At 43.9% G+C, this 18,683-nt stretch overlaps 1 long non-coding RNA gene across 3 annotated transcripts in view; it reads left to right on the top strand.

Annotated features, from left to right (window-relative positions):
• Window positions 1-391: 391 nt before the first annotated feature.
• LOC119089020 overlaps window positions 392-18,683 on the top strand; it is a 40,968-nt gene continuing 22,676 nt past the window's right edge. For all 3 annotated transcript variants that reach the window (XR_005092801.1, XR_005092800.1, XR_005092802.1), the window contains exon 1: window positions 392-543. This is a non-coding gene — a long non-coding RNA (uncharacterized LOC119089020). The remainder of the gene's footprint in view (window positions 544-18,683) is intronic.

Here is an 18,683-nt window from a genome sequence, read left to right as displayed (position 1 = left end):
GCACAAGAAAGCAGTGAGTTGAAGATGCCTGGTGCAGAAACTGAACTGACAAAGTAAACAACAAACCAACAACCAACAAGAGGCTGAGCAGACCTGCCCCATTCCATCGCATAGCAGAATGCCCAATTATCCTCTAGACAGAGGAGGGCGGCTACCCCCCTCTAAGGGGTTCCCCAACATCTGGAGGTGATCAATTAGCATGAAGAGGTCATGTTCATGGCTGTATCATTTCCAGCCCACTACAGCTTTCCCCTTCCTCTCACTCTGGACTGAACAAGGCTCACCCAAAGGCCCCAAAGCTCTCTTCCATCTGACCTACATATCAAGTCACCTCTGGCCCCTTTGGGAACACAGGCTGCTGCATATGTAAACATCCTGACTGCCTGGGTGTTGTAACACTACCTGTACAGTGCTGATGAACCTGCCAAGCTTTTCCTATGCAAGTTTCAAAGACGGCAAGTCAAAAGATGCCTGTTCACTGCCTACCATGAGCTGTCTACTTTGCTAAGAGAAGTAGAAATGCTGGACTTCTGATCTTGGAATGTAAGTAGAGCCATAGATATAAGCCAAGGTTAAGCTGTGGGTTAAAACAATGGTATGTGTGTTTTATGCTATGAGCAATATTGTGCCTCATTAGAATTTCAGAAAGAAGAAAGGCTTTGGGCAGAAGGGCTTAAGTAAGTCTTGTGGACACTGAGAAGTGGAGAGAGCTGTCGAATATAGAGCAAAGGGGACATGGAAGTTCAATGCTCCTATGAACAGAGAAGTGAGGGATGAAGAATCAATGGAGTCGGGAGAGAAAGGAAGTGGGGTAAGAGGAGCAAGCATTGTTCTACTGACTCTCACCCCAGGGTGCAGTATTTACTGCCCATGTGGCCTTCACCCTTCAGGGTATTGAAATCCCATGATATACGGTGAGAAGTTTTCCATCCCATAGCCTCAGCATCTTCTTTAGGATCAAGGTCATGGTGACCCATAACAGCTGAACAAAGAATAAAGCAAAAAGTGGCTGTGTGCGTGAAACATGTGATCTGTGGGGCTGTGCTACATGCATCATCTCCCGAACCCTCTCACTAATCTGATGAGGGCCAGCCCAGAGCAGTGGATGTAGTGTGGATGTTGACCTTCAGCCGGCCAGCCCTTCATCCTGGCTCATTCATCTGCTGTGTGTTATAGTGCGGGCAGATGATCCTTTGAGACCAGCTACTTCATTCTCCTTGAAATCTACCAGGCTACTGGGCTAAGGAAACCATGTTGATACTGACCTTTAGTAGGCATCCTCTGGGTAGATGTGGCTATGATTGCCTCCAGACTAGGTACACTGGTGCTGTGGCAGCCCCTTATGAGAGAAGTCAGGAAAGCCATCATGAATTAGAATTTGGTTTCTAGTGCTGAGCCGAGTCCTTCATTGGAGACAATGATAATGTTAACCATATTTTCCCTACATTTGCTCTCCACTAAGTGCCTAAAGTATGCTATTACCAAGTAGAGTGTGCTAATCTAGCATGGCTTCTCACAGCTGAAGAATGTGGGGAGGCGAGAACCAGGGCATGTCTCAAGGCCACACAGCAAAGGAACAACTACAACGCCCAAGCCTAGTTTTAGCATTCCCTTGCTGGTTTCCTATCCAGCTGCAATCTAGGAGACTCTCCAGCAGTCTCCAGACAGAACTCATGTCCCTAGTAGGAGTGACTATTGATACCCAGCAGCTGTCCCGTTCCCCTGTCTCTCGGTTACAATGAACTCTTGTGCAGGTCTGGTGCATCACCTGACCTTGTTCTGATTGGCATGGTATCTGGATCCAAGGAGGTACAAAAAATCAGAACCAGTGAGTATCTCTCCATAGATGGGCAGATACACAAATTGGCAAATTGGATGCCCAACCACATGCTGTTTTGTTTTTTTTTCTTTATCTACCCTGGCTAAATGACATACAAGTCTCTTCCTCTGTATCCCTCACCTACTAGCCACCCTTCCGCCAAATTTCTAGAGATGCAAAGAAGAGAAGAAAACACATCCTTCTCTTTTCGGCGTGACCAATTGGAAATGTCTCACCGAATTTTTGTGCAGGCTTCTCTAGATGCGTCCAATATGGTTAATAAACCCCAGGATCCTATGTGACTGTGTATAATTGGGGCCATGACATGAACACAGAAGAGGAGTTTTGGAAGACAGTCTACAGGAAGGGTGTGAGAAGGGAATAATAGTCAATGACTCAATGGTCAAGGGGACACATGAGTGGTCTTTCTGAGAGCCAGCACTATGTACAATAATATGAACCAACAGAAAATTGTAATGTGATGTATTTAAAAATTCCTTACAGTTGGAATGAAGATTTCCATAGATTGCCCAGGTATTTCCATTTGTCTGGAGTAGATAATCGAAGACAGTAGGCAAGAGTGACAGCCTGCAGGGCTGTGAGGGGCAGCCCTTGAGAAAGACCGTGTGCTGCCCCAGTCTCTGGCTTGCTGTGCCACCCTAGCCACGCCCTTTATCTCTGTGGGCCCGACAGAGCTCACTCCTAAGGGGGGACCAGCTCTTAACTTAGGGAATGAATGTTGTTTTCAACTTTTCAAAACTGAGAGTATTGCAGGTGAGTTTATTGGTTTTGATCCAAACCGTGAATGTGCTTTCAAAATCATTTTAGAATTTCTAACAGTAACTCTGAAACCCCACCTCTCTCTTTTCCTGTCTCTCTCTCTCTCTCTGTGTAGCTCTCTCTGTGTCTCTGTCTATCTGTCTTTCTTTCTCTCTCAAATAAAATGAAAAAGTGAAAGAGGGCCAGTAAAGTGGGTTAGCAGGTAAAAGTACCAACTAGCAAGTCTGATGACTGGAGTTCCATGCCTGGAATCTGTTTCCTGGAAGGAGTGAATGGACTTGGACTCCTGCAAGTTATCCTCTGGCCACCTCAGGAGTGTCATGGTGCATGTACACACACACACACACACACACACACACACACACACACACACACGCACACACGCATACACCAGAGAAAGAGAGAGAGAGAGAGAGAGAGAGAGAGAGAGAGAGAGAGAGAGAGAGAGAGAGAGAGAGAATATAAAAAATCAAACTAAAAAGTGAAGAGGGCAGGACTAAGGATACATGCGTATATATGTATATATGTATATATGTATGTATGTATGTATGTGTGTGTGTATGTCACTGGCTTTACACACAGCCCTGGGTTCTATTCCCAGCTCCCAATATTTTTTAAAAAGAAAATTAACCAGTATTTACCCCAAATAAGAAGACTGTGTCCCTGAAGAGCACAGCGGAGGGAGAGTCCACACACACTGCAACGTTGATTGTGTAGATTCCCCAAATGACCTCAGCAGATTGAAAGCATCCGATTTATTTTCACTGGTTCAGTGAGTCAGAGCATAACCTTGTCCCTGTGGATCTGAGATATCTAAAATAATATTTGGATGATGAAGTAAGCAAGATCCCTGGGTGATGCCGTCATAGATAGTTTGCATCTTTGTATCTGTTTGGTATTTTCAAGTTTTCTACAATGAAAATTAACCCTCCCCTCTGCTGATAAGAATCGCATAGCCTCCTCACCCCTACCCCAGACCCAAGTCATCTAGTGGCATCTCCCTCAGTTGCCAGAATGTTTGTTGGAAGTTTCTGGGCAGCAGTCCCACATGAATCAGCACGTTTTTGCTGAAAAACAAGACTCAGTGTAAAAAAAAAAAAAAAAACCACACACACAGAAAAGGTGAAGTGAACTCCTGACTGGCCACTTTCTCTGCAGATGTTTAATTCTGCACTGATGGCCAGGACCCTGACACAGCCTCAGCTTCTGTCCCCTCAGCTCCTGGTCCTCCTGTATGGAGTCCCCTCTTGATCCAGCACACACATACCTACCCACCTTGGCTGGAGCAGAGATATTGGCTTCAGAGGATGGAGCTTCCATGCTGAGCATGGGCATCTACAAATAGTACTAAGTGTTATTTGCACAGGGTAGCTGAAGGCTGGGGCTCTGGGGGACATGGGTCAAAGCTCTGTAGATGTGATCCTTGGGAAAGGTCACCATTCCATCTCATTCAGCCTCCTCTTCTTCCTCATGTCTGCCTCTGCCAGACTGTACCCTTTCAGTGGAATGTTTGAGTTTCTGACCATTTTGTCGGGTGGGGATGGAGATGAATAGGTGTAGATGAGGAAAGTAGACAAGCTGGGAGGTAGGAGATGGGGACACCAAGGTTTTTAGCATCAGAGTGACCCCAGCGACTGGGATGGGATGAAGCTTCTGATAATAATCAGCTTGGATGAAGAGACCCAGAAAGGCTCAGGTCTTAGACCTAGTACCCTTGCCAAGACCTTTCCTGAGACGCTCCAGGGCTGCCTGTATGAGACAGGATTGGGTCCCACACAGCTGAGCAGAGCTGGAGTCCCTGTTGACACATTCCTGGTCTAAGCTCACTTTCCCTGCCTGGTTCCTATTAACACTGTGGGTTTCCAAGCTTTAATGGATACGCTCTGGCTGCAAGTGAGGGCTGCCCAGGACCACCGGCTGCCAACCAGGTTGCATACAAATGAGACCTTCACAGCCCAGACACTGGGTTATTTACTAACTTCTCAAAAACAATTAAGCAAAAGCAAACCCCAAAACCTTGGAAGGCAGGCGGCTGGACATATGCTCCTTTATTGAGGGACAGCAGTCAGGCAGATTGGAGATGTGTTTGTTGGTAAACTTCGGCCTCCTTAATTCCATGCTATTAATGCTGCATTCAGTGGATCCATTTAGCTGGGGATATGGTCCTTGGCACTTTCAGCATCTTGCTGGAGATGCCTTACAAAGTCCAGTATCCACCTGTAAAGGAGTGGGCGGGAATGGGTACAGGGAGCAGGGCAAAGAACTGTCCTAAACTCCAGCCAAGATAGCATCAGCTTGGCATTCCTAGATCTTGGCCATACTAGTACTTGTCCTCACAACTGAAGAAGACTCCCTGCCCTCCATCTCCTAGGATCTCCAGCCCTTCATGGGAGTTAGTCTTCTTAAAGAGCATCTTCTCAGGTCAGACCATTGGGTACCAGGGCAGAAGATATCTGCCTAGGAGGATGATGTCTGAGGATGAGAAGTCAATAGAGTGTGGTCATTTTGTTCAGGTCCTTTAGCATGATACGGGGATCCTATTTCTTTATATGCAGTAAGTTTGGGACAATGTAGGTTGCCTTTGAGCCAAAACCTTTGGCATTATTACATATATTCTGCTTTCAAGGACAGGTTTAATCATCTATTTATTTGAAACATTGCATACAATGTACATAGCTTTTAGAAATCCTATTTACTATTGCACATGATGATAAAGGACACGGGATTTTGGAAAACCCTGAGAAGCACAGTTCATCTCTCATAAAAGCTGGATGTTATCAGAATAAACATGAGTCAACGGCACATGGGGGCCAGGGAGATTCCTGGATGGAATAAAGTGTTCTGTGAGTAACCACGAGGGCCCGAGTTCAGGTCTTCAGCATTGACATGAAAGCCATACACAATAGCATGTGTCTATAAACTCAGCACTGAGGAAGCAGATACAGAAGGGCTTGCTGGCAGCCAGTTTAGCCAAGTCAACAAGCTCCATGTTTAGTGGAGACCCTGTCTCCAAAAATATGATGAGACCTATTGAGAAAAACACTTGACATTGACTTCCAGACCTCCATAAACATGTGCATGCACACCTGCACAGACACACACTCACATACTGCACTACACAGAGAGGGGGGGCATACTAAGAGAGAGAGAGAAGAAGAAAGCCTATAGACTGGCAGACACTAAGGCACTACAGAAAAGAAGTATGCTTTCTCTACACAGGGAACAACATCCCGGCCCTATGTTGGTTCAGATTATTTCTAGAAATAGTATCTTTGAGTGTTCTGAATTAGGAGCAAGAGTTTTTCAAGAATGAAACACATCAGGAAGACTTTCCCAGTCAATAGAACCATGAGTGCCAACATCACCAGGATGGACAGAGAGCTCACCTGGGGACATGGCTGGACAGTGAAATATGTCTCCAGCATTGCACTAAGGAGGCAGCCCCTTGGCTGGGTGGAAGGGGAATCCTTGTGGCTTTAACAAGGGTGTCAGTACATCTGAGGTGTGGGTTCAGACTCGCTCTCTCTCTGGCAGCAGTGAAGAGTGTGAGATGGAATACGAAGAGCATAGAATTAGCTAGATGAGCTAGACGGCTCCCACTAGGAACCTCAAGGTAGAGCAATGAACAGTATAGTGTCACGGAGCAAGTGGACAGCCCAGGGACGGGGCAGCTACCAACATGGGACATAGGGATCTAACTCGATGGGAGATGAGAGGAAGTAGGCAGTTGAAGATGACTCCTGTCTCTGCAGTCATTGGATAATGGTGCTGGGTGCTGAGTGGAACATAGCTTCCTGCCCGCGGGATGCTTCTCTCTCCCTCATCCACCCTGCCCAAGCCGTGACTGTCAGTCACTACTGCGGCAGGGCCCAAGAAGTCATTTGTACGCTGCTTGGCAATCTGGATCATATCCACTGCTGCTTTCCTTTCATTTTGAGAATAAATGAAAAAAAAAAAAAAACCCAACTCCTCCGAATGCCAGATTTGTGTTCCTGTCTAAGGAGATTGTTTTTTCTTTTTTACATCTGTGTGTACATTAAACAGCACGAAAAAAGTCGCGAAACTCGAGGACTTTCCCCAAAAGTAAATCAATTTGCGGTTGAATGTGCTGTGGAATTTGTTTGCAAACCTACAAGAGCGAAGCGAGCTTAAAAAAGATGCCGTTGGATGAGACTGCAAAGTTCTGGAAAGTTCTTTGAACACATGTAAACATGATATGTGTAAGCAAATGTTTAACTCGCCTTTTTTACTTCTACAAATTATATTATGAAATCAGACGTCTGTGACTCCTTAAGAATGTCAAATCAGAGGATTCCTTCAAAACAGATAATTGCCTTGTGTTACTCAGCTTCCAGGCTCTGGGCTCAGGAAGGCTGGGTTTCCAGCCCCATCGTAACTAGGAGCATGCTCCTGAAGCTGACTTCCACGGTGCAGGTGGTGGGGGCAGGGTGACCTTCGGGATCTCCATGAAGTAAGCCTGCTAGAAACAGACGACAGAACCCTAGAAGAGGAATCCACCCCTTGTGCTTGCTCTCGCCCAGGAGACCAGTGTGATCATGCTTTTCTTTCTTATCCTGCCCATGATGGGTGAGCTTGGGGCTTGCACCCATCCTAGGGAAACAGGAGTGGGATGTACGTTTTGAATCTGTCTGGTAGCTTCCTTGGCATTGCTTTAACTCTCTGATGGAAGAAGCGCCCAGAATTAAACTGCCCTCCTGGTACCAAAAGGGATGGAATTCACCAGAGCCATGTTTGAGAGAGCCACTGACACGAAGCCCAAGGCATAGGATAAGCAGTGAGCTTCTACTATTCCCAGCACAGTGCACCATCCAGTTCTGGAGCAAAGAACAGAGAGACACACTACACATGTCAATATATGTGCTCGCATATGCAATTAGCTGTCGTTACCAGGCACTTCCATTAAGGTTGCAGCCAGACCTACAGAGAGCCCCCTCTGATAAGTGCAGGCCATTTCAGGAGTGCACAGCCCCATTGAATATTGGGTAGCCTTTCTGCTGCTGCACCCCAAGGGCGCCTTTGGAACCCTAAAGCCCAAGCTTGACTCCTGTTTGTGCTAATAGCAGTACTTCCAGGGGAGAGAGGACCCCGTAGAGCTTCATATGCTAGCAGGCATTAATTTCATTCCTTGGGTGCAAAGCAATGTCAATGGGACCATTATCACGCATATGCTCCTGCTCATGAGCCCAATTAAACCAAAGGGTTATTGTTGTCTCTCACCGTCCACAGCAGATGTGCAGATGATAGATTATGGGGGTGCAGTTTACAGTGTCATATTTTATTTATTCCCAATTTATTAGTTGCTAGTGGTAGCTCCGGAAAGGTTGTTTTACTTTGAAAACAAGCCCTCATTAAAATATAAATAAATGGAAGTCTAGTCCTAATTTTAGAAATGTAACAGTGTAGGTGTCCTTTTTTTTTTTTTTTTTTTTTTTTTGCAAAATCCAGAGAGGGGTTTTTACAAATCACCCTTAGACCTGCAATAAATATCCCAGTCACCTGGGGACATCTGCTGCAGACAAATGACTCATTCCTTATCACATAGGGGTGATATTACTGGTGATAAGTTCTGAATAAGTAAATTTAGTAAGACAAAAATTTCTGTCCTCAAGGGGCTTACCCTCATTGTGTGAACTCTCTCTCCTTCTCACCTCTGTCTGTCTGTCTGTCTGTCTGTCTGTCTCCCTACCCTTTCTGTCCCCACTGTTTCTCTTGGTCTCTCTCTTTCTCTTTACCCCCACTCCTTCCCTCCTCCCTCACAACACATGGATTCAATGATGTGTTTACAAATAGCCATGGCTTATAGTTAAGGGTTTGATGATACCCCAAGAAAGGAAGGAACTGACTCATCCAACATCACCCAGTAATTCATAGAAAAGATGGAAGAGAAGCTTGGATTTTGTGTCCTCAAATTTCTGACTCTGAGGACCTAAAGGAGGAGATGGTGAGCTGGGCTCCATCCTGCGCTGACAGCAACCAGCCCTCAGCTCAGAAAAAGCAAGTCCTAACTGGACATCTCCTGTGTCCTGTCCACCACTCTTTCTGCTGTGGGCACAGGAGGATGGCGTCTGATTTCGTATGGCCTTCAAGGTATAACCATCACCATGTGTGGAGGAAGCATGTGACAGTTTCAGCGCTGCAGTGGAGTGCTTGCCTGTCCTTAGTGACCAATACTTCAGTTAATAAACCCCAATTATTCCATGTCTCACAAGGATTAAATTGACTTTGTAGATATACAAGCATGGACTGCAATGTTCAAGGGCAAAGAGGGGTTCACCCTTCTAGCACTTGTATTTTATTTCTTTAAGATGGAAGGAGTAACATTCCCCCATGAGAAGACCTTGGAGGATGAAAGGAGAGGATCCAGGAGGGCAAAGCTCCTAGCCTGTCCATGCCACCCCTCTTCCATTAGTGACTGATGCAATGCTATTTGAGATGGAACAAAGGAACTCATGTGTCTTCTCATGGGACCATCCTATCAACAAATCCTCTTTGTTCTGATTTTTGGAAGTTCTGATAAAAATTCTAAAGCAAAGAAAGGAAGTATCTGGAAAAGCGTAGACCAACCATTGCCTCTCCAGTTCCCATGCCCTCTCCCACAATGACTCATAGCCTTTCAAGACTGTTGTGGAGTTAGCTGGTCCTGGAGCAACTCTTTCTAACACCAATGTCAGAGATATTGCACTGGGGTCTTGCCACTGGCCCAAGAAGAAGTATTTATTTACACTATGGTAAGGGGCAGGTGGTACTATTTGAGACTGGTTCCTCCTAGAGCCAGCTGGTAGTCAACCACTGCACATCACCACAACACACCTTTCATCTCTAGGGGAGTGCCAGAAGCTTTGGTGAATTTCCACACAAAGGTAAAAAAATCAGAATATCCTTGTTATAGTCTGAGTCTTAAAAGGAAGCTGCTTTGGACGTCTTTGGTGAATTTGCATTGTTAGGTGAGGAGATTTGAACTTCTACTGTGAAATGTCTCCTTAAAGCCATGGGCTATTGTGGGAGATTAGTTCGCACAGCCACTCAAACTTTAAAGAACACAGAGTCCACAATCCCAACAGGTGGGGGTCAGTGGTTTTTATTCATTTGGTGGATTACAGATGTTTGTCATTGTTTAGGGGGGTTGGGTGTAAGTTGTTACTGGTTATGGTCAAGAGAAAAACTAAACAAAGGAGGTTAGAGTCAGGGATCTCTTTCTGAGAAGAAAATACATTCACCATATAGGAATGATAGGATAAAAGGGTAGATTACTGAATCTACTTTTAAACTAAAAGAGCAACAACCAGTCTTAAATATTTTACATTGATACAAATTTAAGGGTTTTTTTTTAATATTATATATGTTTCTGCTCTTGTTTAAGGTATTGTACCTATGCACTTATTTAACAATATAATGTAAATTTATAGTACTTAAAAGTTATTATTACACACTATTTATGATATTTAAGAAGTACATATTAGTAGTTAGTCATCTAACAATCAAATTTGTGGCCACGTTAGGTATGTTTACAAGGTCAAACAAAAATACATTTTAGATAGATAGATGTTCTTCAAACCCTTCAGAGACCTACAGAATATGACATTGAAGATGTTTTAATTACATAAAGTTTTTCATGATAGTGAACTACTTCTGTTCCATTGTGGGCATCGAAGAACTCCCATATGGAGTTTGCTTTCTTTGTGGTAACGTTAACCACTAGGCAAATTGCCCTTGCCTCCACTATTGACACTATGCTGTCTAAATTGGACAAGCAGGACATAAAAGAAGGCAACTGCTGAACTTTGCCAAGACAAGGACAGACCTTCAAAATTTCTACTTCACAGAAAAGTCTGTCAGATATTCTAGGCCTGTAGGCTAAAGATGGATGCCCTAATGTTACAGAAGAACCTAGATGTCTCTGTCATTTCTATAGTTTCGGAAGCTGCTTACTCTGCACCTCCTGTTTACTCAGCAATATTATATCCTTCTTGGGTCTCTGATGGAGTTGAAGACTAGATAGTTATAGTAACATCTTTCCTTGTTACAAAATTCAGAAAAGAAACTCACAAAAGAGGTGTAAAGTGTATAAGGTTGAGAGACATAAAAAGATAGTGTGGGGTTGGTAATATGTTAGGGTAGAAAGCAAATTAAGTACAAAACTTTGAACTCACCAAGGTGGGATGGATAATAGAATACTTTCTCTGAATTTACCAAATGCAAGTTGACTAGACATTGTGAATATAATTCTTACTTGATAATAGTTCTTATGATATGCAGCTTTACTTTGCTAAGTTTAAAACCTTCCTTTTTTAGACAATACCAATAATTGCTCTTATTGTATATAGTATTACTGTGTTAGAGTTAAAAAAAAACCTTTCCTTTTTATTTAGCAAAAATGGGAGAAATATTGTATATTAATTCACAGTGTCACTTCAAGAATACCAATAAAGTTAAGCCTTGAATCAGAGGGTAGAGTCCACATGCAGCTGGTCAGAATAAGCCATAGAGTTTTTGGCCAATTCAGATTAGTATAGAAAGACACAAGAAGGAATAACAAGAGTCTTAGAAAGACTTCACAGGCTTTTGGATCTGAAAAGCATGGAGAGTAAGTTCAGCCCATTATTCCTCTGCTGTTCTTTGGATTTATCAGTTTTCTTTCTCAATTTCTGAATCCTGAGTTATTATTAGTACTAGAATAATTAAGGTGGACTCTTAATGGGCCTCTTCAGCATTCTGAGACCTCAGGCCGGAGAGTAGCAGTATAGACTATCTTAAACTTACATAAACCAAAGGCTCCTGGGGTTTTGCTAGCAAGACCTTTTGCTAACAGAAGCTCCTAGTAGGCCTGCCAGTCCACTTCCCACTGCAACTTGAGTTTTATGACATTTTTACTCATGGCTCCAGAGGATTCAGTCCATGGTTGCTTGGTACCATGTACCTGGGAAGGACATTGCCTATCAGAGGTCTTTTTACACCTCATGGAAAACAGGAAGCAGCAGGAGGGACTTCCTCCACAGGTGTGATCCAGTGACTTACTTCCTGCAGTGAAGCTCCACCTTCTTAAGTTTATAAAGCCACCAAAGGGGACAGGGGCACCAATAGCTGGCGACTAAGCCTTCAAAACATGAGCCTGTAGAAGACATTGCATGTCCAAACATTGAGAATGTTCTGGACTGTGTTCCTTCCTAGGACAGACCACATCTTCCAAAGGAAAACTGGAAGAGGCATTTCCAAATCACTTCTGCATACAGATCAGCTGGAATCAAAGGTAGAGAAGATAGAGATGTACTGGAGTGTTGCTATCTGCTGATCTATGGGGTGTGCTTTCCTAATCACCAAAATCATCGTCAGTTGTTCCAGAGACTTAAGACTGAGGTTGCCTTTTGTAAGTTTTAAGTCTCTGAGTCAAACAAAGAGCACTGAATGGGGAGCTGAAACAAAAACACAGAAATAATATAGACACCTATTGCTTACTCAATGACATGTTAAGAAGAAACATAAAATAAGATCATTTCAGTCCCAGCCATCTGGGTTTGAGTGTTTGGGGATGGACAGCAAAGCTTCATGAAGTTCATGTTGCTGTTTCTAACATACTTGTGAACAGGGACCAAAAACTGAATTAGATCATGTCTCCTATAGAGAAGAACCCCATCTTCCTTAAACACACACATACACACACACACACACACACACACACACACACACACGCACGCACGCACGCAAGCGCGCGCTCGCACACACGCGCGCACACACACTTTTATGAATGACAGGATCACTAAGTTTTCTGAAACAAAAGAATGATTCAAGGGTTGTAGTCTTCAGAAAACATTTCTTAGATTTTTTCCCATGATGACAGACCATAGTGAGGATGTGGAATGGTCCTATGGCTAGCAGAATCGTAGATTTACTTCTTTTTGCGTTATTGAGACAATGAGATGAGGATCCTGACATTAGACCATTGTGGAAGCACCTTGACTGGGACTCCTAGGAATCATCCCTGCACCTCAAGTATTTGCGACCTTCTCCTTCAAATTTGCAGGCTAGGGTCCTACTCCCTGGTATAATGGTCTTTGAATGGTAAAGGGCTTTATCCTGATGGATGAGGTAAGCATGATCATGAAAGATGCTCCAAAGCCACGTATATTTGCATGCTTGGGCCCCAGTTCTTGGAACAGTTTGGGAAGGATTAGGAGGCGTGGTTTTTTTGGAGGAGGTGTGTCATTGGGGGTGGGCTTTGAGGTTTCAAAAGCCCATGCCAGGCCCAGTTTCTGTCTCTCTCTCTCTGCCTCCAACTTGTGGATCAGAAGTAGGCTCTAAGCTACTGACCTAGCACCATGCCTGCCTGCCTATTGCCGTGATCCCTCTATAGAGGTCATGGAATCAGCCTCTGAAACTGTAAGCCCCCACTAAATGCTTTCTTTCATAAGATACCTTGGTCATGGTGTCTCTTCACAGTGTTAGAACAGTAATTAAGACAGGACATGGCAAGAAGGTGCCATCCCCAACCCAAGTGCAAGCTCTTGCCAGGGTCTCGATCTTAGACTCCCCAGGCTCCATAGCTGTGAGTAATAAATATCTGTTGTTTCTAAGACAAGCTATTTCTGGTATTTTGTTATAGCCTCCAGAAGAGACTTGGACATTGATATATGTACTAAATTAGCAGAGGGCTGGTAGGACCATTCACCAGGTAAAGGGATGTGTCACCAAACCTAAAGGCCTGAGTTCTATCTCTGGGACACACCCACAGGAGAGAAGACACTCCTGAACATTGTCTTCTGACCTCCACACATGTCTTGCGGCACGTGTACACCCACACTCACACCCACCCAAACACACACAGAGTAAATAAATAGCTGCAGATGAAGGGAATTGAGTGGAATCATGAAACAGAGTGCCCCTCTTTCTTTTTCTTGTGGTCTTTGCTCTTCCTTTTCTTCTAATAATAATATTAATTGTTCTGTTCCCCAGTCCACTAACCACAAATCACAAATCTCCCAGAATTCTCTCCTGGAGAGCTAACAGGCAGACAGAAGCCACGCCTACCCACACCATCCAAGGCCAAATTTAACAGTAGACCTTTCCAATGACTAGAGGCAAGAAGGGGTGACTGACTTTGACTCCCAGAAAGCCTAGCTTCCTTTCCTTCCTGCCCCTCCCTTCTCCTTTGCAGCCCATTTTCTGGATCTCTGCTTGCACATCCATCTTCAAACAACAGCTCTTGGTCCCATGAGCTGATGAGGTCTAGCCAGAGGATCAGCTCTGCCGCGAGAGCCCAGGCATTCCCAGGGTTATAAGAAGAACTCTGTGGCTTGGTTCTGCTGAGGCGATATTGCTCAACAGTTAGTGTAATCATATTACAAGCGCTTGTGCTAAAATCATATGCTGAAAGAAAATCAGTCTGAACAGCAGCACCAGGAAGCAACAAAGAAAGGTTCATGAGTTGTCAAAAGCCATGAGGAAATCTGGGTAGTGAAAAGTACTGACAGGCACACACACACACACACACACACACACACACACACACACACTGAGACAGAGAGAAAGAGAGAACCCCAATGTACAGAGGACAGTTGTGAACAAGCTCAAGGGGTGTCTAAGACTGAGTCTTTGCGTGTGTGTGTGTGTGTGTGTGTGTGTGTGTGTGTGTGTGTGTGTGTGTCACAGTCTTCTTGGCAATATCAGGACAGCATTGTCGTGCCTTTGCCTAGACAACTGGGGTAAAGCCACGTTCAGCTTGATGGATTGGGATACTGTGTAATTATTTATTAGCTAGGCTTTTGCCAGACTAGACCTGGCAGATAGCCCCTTGCAAGCCCATGGCTTTTTTGGTGTGGTCTGGGTTTGCCTTGGCAGCAGAGGCTGCTGTTTCATCCCTCCTGTGGTTGGGATTAAGTCTATCAAAACTTAGAGAGTTCTTGTAATGTCAGGCAGGCAGATGAAAAATCAGCCTCCAGCAATGGCCCTTCTCTTCCTCCCTCGTACAAAGGAAAATCAAACTTTTTAAAAAGGTTTTTTTTTTTTTTAATTTACTTTATTTTTAAGTGTGGATACCTGGAACCAACTTCAAACACTTTGAGATGGACGGTTTTTCCTGCAGGACGTGCACATAAACCTGAAACCCTGCCTGGGTTTTCCATTTCCTCTCTAGAGCAGACATTGTCCGGGGGCCAGGAGAGGCTCAGTAGCAAACCATGGTTTGGGTGGTACCCAGCGAACAAGGAAGGCCTCAAGGCCTCAAGGTAACCTAAGACTTGCAAGAGACACGTGCTGGAAGGGGCTGCAGCAGCTCCAAAGGGTGATGGAAAAGTCCTCTGTGGGTTGTTTGTTCTATTTTCTAATTGGTGGGGCAATGTCCTTTATTCTGTCCATCTTTCCATCTGTGACTGATTACAGCTTGCTTCTTCCAGCGTGGCTTGAAAGGGGAAGACCAATGTCAGAACAAACTGCCTGAGACCGCCTGGACCCCTGCAGGGAAGGGGGCAGCCCTTGGCTGAGGAAAACAGGCCTGATGTTAATTAAAGCCTGAGCATGTTTTCCAACACAGCACATTTTGGAGAGGTCACTCCAGAGAGATTGCTTCTACTGTGAGCAATGCCATCCTTTGCAAACACTTTTCATTTTATTATTATTATTATTATTATTATTATTATTATTATTATTATTATTATTATTTTGTCCAGAGTGCTCTTGTTATCCTGTCCGAGTTTGTTTGTTTAGAGACAGGTTCTCAAGTAGTCCAGGCTGGCCTTGAAAGTACTTTGTAGCCAAGGCTGACCCTCAACTCCTGACCCCTGACCTTGTAGGCATTGAGATTATAGGAGTGCACCATGAAGTGCACCACACCCAGACCATCTTCCTTTTTGACCTTGGCAGAAGCAAGGTCAAACAAGTGGAAGGCGAAACAAAAACAAAAGGGAAAAGAAAATTGGAGAGTTCCCTTAGCACACCAGGATGAATGGGTTCGATCTCTTGAGTTCTCTTCTTTCTGTTTCTAAAAATCATCTATAAATCCCCCCACACACCATCACTAAAAGGATATTTGCATTCTTGTTTCATTTTCCTCTCTACCTACATTATTTTGCATTTAGAGTTTTGGTAGCTGGCCACTTAGCGCGGTCCATCTCTCCGACCCCATCATGTGGGCCCGTGTAGGCTTTCACAATGGCTTAAATTCTCATCTGGAATGCTGTGGACTCCACACAAGCAGAGTATGGCTCAGTGCGCCGGTTTGAGAAGAACGCCATATTTGTGGCAACTGCTTTCTGGATTTTATTATTTCTTCTCCCGTTGTACATTTCTCAGTATTTGGTCTGGCTTATGTTTAAAAAAAAAGTAGTGATTTCCTCTTAAATGATGTAATTTTATGAAAGACCAAAGCCTTTGCAAAGTTGAATTTAGCAAGGGGAATTCCCGGTATTTATATGCGTGTTAACAGGAATATAAAAAGGACTCCAATTCTCCCACCAGGCAACTGCAACTTGTCACTTTTTATATATTTTCTTACTTACTTCTATTACCCCCTCTTTTCTTTCTTTCTCTCTCTCTTTCTTTCTTTCTTTCTTCCTTCCTTCCTTCCTTGCTTGCTTTCTTCCTTTCTTTCTTCCTTCCTTCCTTCCTTCCTTGCTTTCTTTCTTTCTTCCTTCCTTCCTTCCTTTCTTTCTTTCTTTCTTTCTTTCTTTCTTTCTTTCTTTCTTTCTTTCTTTTTCTTTCTTTCTCCCTTTCTCCCTTTCTTTCTTTCTTTCTTTCTTTCTTTCTTTCTTTCTTTCTTTCTTTCTTTCTTTTTCAGATATTTTAAAGGTGTTTTCAAAGTGTTGGAGCCTGGGTTAAGAATGGTATGAATAGAGGATATGGAGAACAAGCCTTGACTTTGTAACATGGAATGATGAAAGACTATGAGACAGACAGTGGGTTTCCAGGTCCAAGAAGAGCCTTCACATTGCCTTGGACAATGTTCAGCAGAGGACTGACAGATCATGGGTGATCCTCTGGAGGAACTGGTATTCTTCCAAAGTCATGAGAAATGAGTCATGAAGATGCCCAGGTGGTCAGGATGAGAATGGTGACCTGGTTGCTGAAGCTCTGACATAGACAATGAGAGGAAGCCTGCTGGGCTCCTGAGCATGGAGCAACTTCATAGGACTGTGGGGCATCTTAGCAGGGGCCAGGGATGAAGCCTTTATAGGTGTCTTGCTGAAGAGTCGGATTGTACTCTTTACAACAGGGCACCATCTTTAGCTTTAAAGAAAGCAAAGAAGACCCTTGTGGTTGCACATTGCATCCACCCACATCTACTTGACCTGACTGTTTGGGTTTGAACTTTGCTGCTACTCTTGGTGAATGGCATGGCCTTAGGCAAGTCCTATGCCATCAACATGTGAATGAAACTTTGCATGATGCCATGAGTGTGCTCTTCTTTCCAGGTATCAAGGTGGTCAAGTCCTAAATGGGCAGAAGGTTAGCAACCCTAGAGCCATGCTAGGAGGACAACAGGGGTGTGGGGTCAGCAAGACGAACTCTTAGCATTTTCTTTAGGCACTAAGCAGCACTAGAGTGGTGGCATGTGGCTTTCCCACACGGACCTTGCCTCAACTGTCTGACTAGGTTCATGCGAATTCTCACAGGGGGCCACAGAGACCAGATGAAATTAAAAACCAGTCATGTTGGCTGCTGTGAGTGCTGGCACAGCTTGGGGCCTTTAGTTTATAGGATTCTTCTCCTTGGTGCTGGGGATTGATGCCAAGTAAGTACAACTATTCTGTTTTGGACTCTTGAGAAGATTGGGTACCAAAAGTGCTGAACATGTGTTGGGAGTAGAGACTTGTCATGGAAAATGACCACAAAAAAAATGTGTTTGATTGTGCATCTCAGTGTGACCCAGAGATGCTCTCGGGAGCCTGAGTGAGTTCCTTATAGAAACCAACATTGACAGGAGCTAAGAAAACCTTGGGAATGGATTGAAAAGTCAGCTATAAGAAACCTGGAGAGCAGAGGGGATGATCTCAGAAAGCAGATGGCCAATTCACATACACCACGGGGAAAGCAAGCAGACAGGACGCTTCAAGATGCAAGAAAGTCTCTTGGGAACAAAACACATTGCCTTCCCTTGGAAAGCCAGGCCATCTCCAGGAAGTGGGCACTGTGTCAGCAGAGAGGCATGGGCATCTGCTCCTGTCAGTCTCAAACTTCAAAACAAACACAACATCCTCTAGACATAGAAAAGGAAGACTTTCAATTCATCTCAGGGCAATAAACCTTTGAGTCAAGATCTTGAGAACAAGGAAGCAGGCCAACAGTGACCTTCCTCAACAAGAGAAAAAACGGTACCTGGTGTAAAACTCCATCCATTATTCAAATACAAAAGTGAATTAAATACATTCAGACATATGCAAGTCCTCAGTATGTATATCTCATGGACTAATGCCTTAGGAAGTTTCTAGACATTGCTTTCTAATGCAATAAGGTGATAAAGCAATGTAAGAAGCGATGGATAGTTACTAACAGGAGAATGACAAAGGGTGAAGAGAAACTTCGGGCTAAGAGTGAAGTAAAAAATTCTGAGGTCAAATCTGAGCACTCTGGCAGCTGGGAGACCGAGGAACCAAGAGGCATTTCCACTGGGTACCAAGTGCCAGTGTCTGGCTGTTGTGTGAGTCATCTTACGATTGTTCAAAAATTAGAGAATTCAAAAAATGAATCAGCAGTAACTATATAGAAAAATTAAGCAAACCAATTAACAATAATAGTTATTAACTCCAGGGGAAATAACTTCACTATCAAGAATGTTAATTATAGAGTGTTTCCAAGCTCAATGCACTATGGGGTTCAATATTTAACTTTTTCAAACACTTCTGACTTATGAAAGAAAAAAAGAAAAACTGTCTTAAAACTACATAGAAGGTGTGTGTGTGTGTGTGTGTGTGTGTGTGTGTGTGTGTGTGTGTGTGAAAAGAAATCTAAACCAGCTTCTTCCATGGCAGGAGATGCTATTGCCTGTTCTAGAGAACAAGATCCAGAGCAAGATCCAAAACTACACAGAGAAACCCTGTCTCGAAAAACTAAAAAAAGAGAAAGAAAAAAGGAAATG

This window comes from Peromyscus leucopus, chromosome 14 (assembly GCF_004664715.2).
Source record: "Peromyscus leucopus breed LL Stock chromosome 14, UCI_PerLeu_2.1, whole genome shotgun sequence".
NCBI classification, from domain to species: Eukaryota; Metazoa; Chordata; class Mammalia; order Rodentia; family Cricetidae; genus Peromyscus; species Peromyscus leucopus.
The sequence above is the reverse complement of the archived record's forward strand: the minus strand, read 5'-3'. Positions and strand labels throughout refer to the sequence as shown.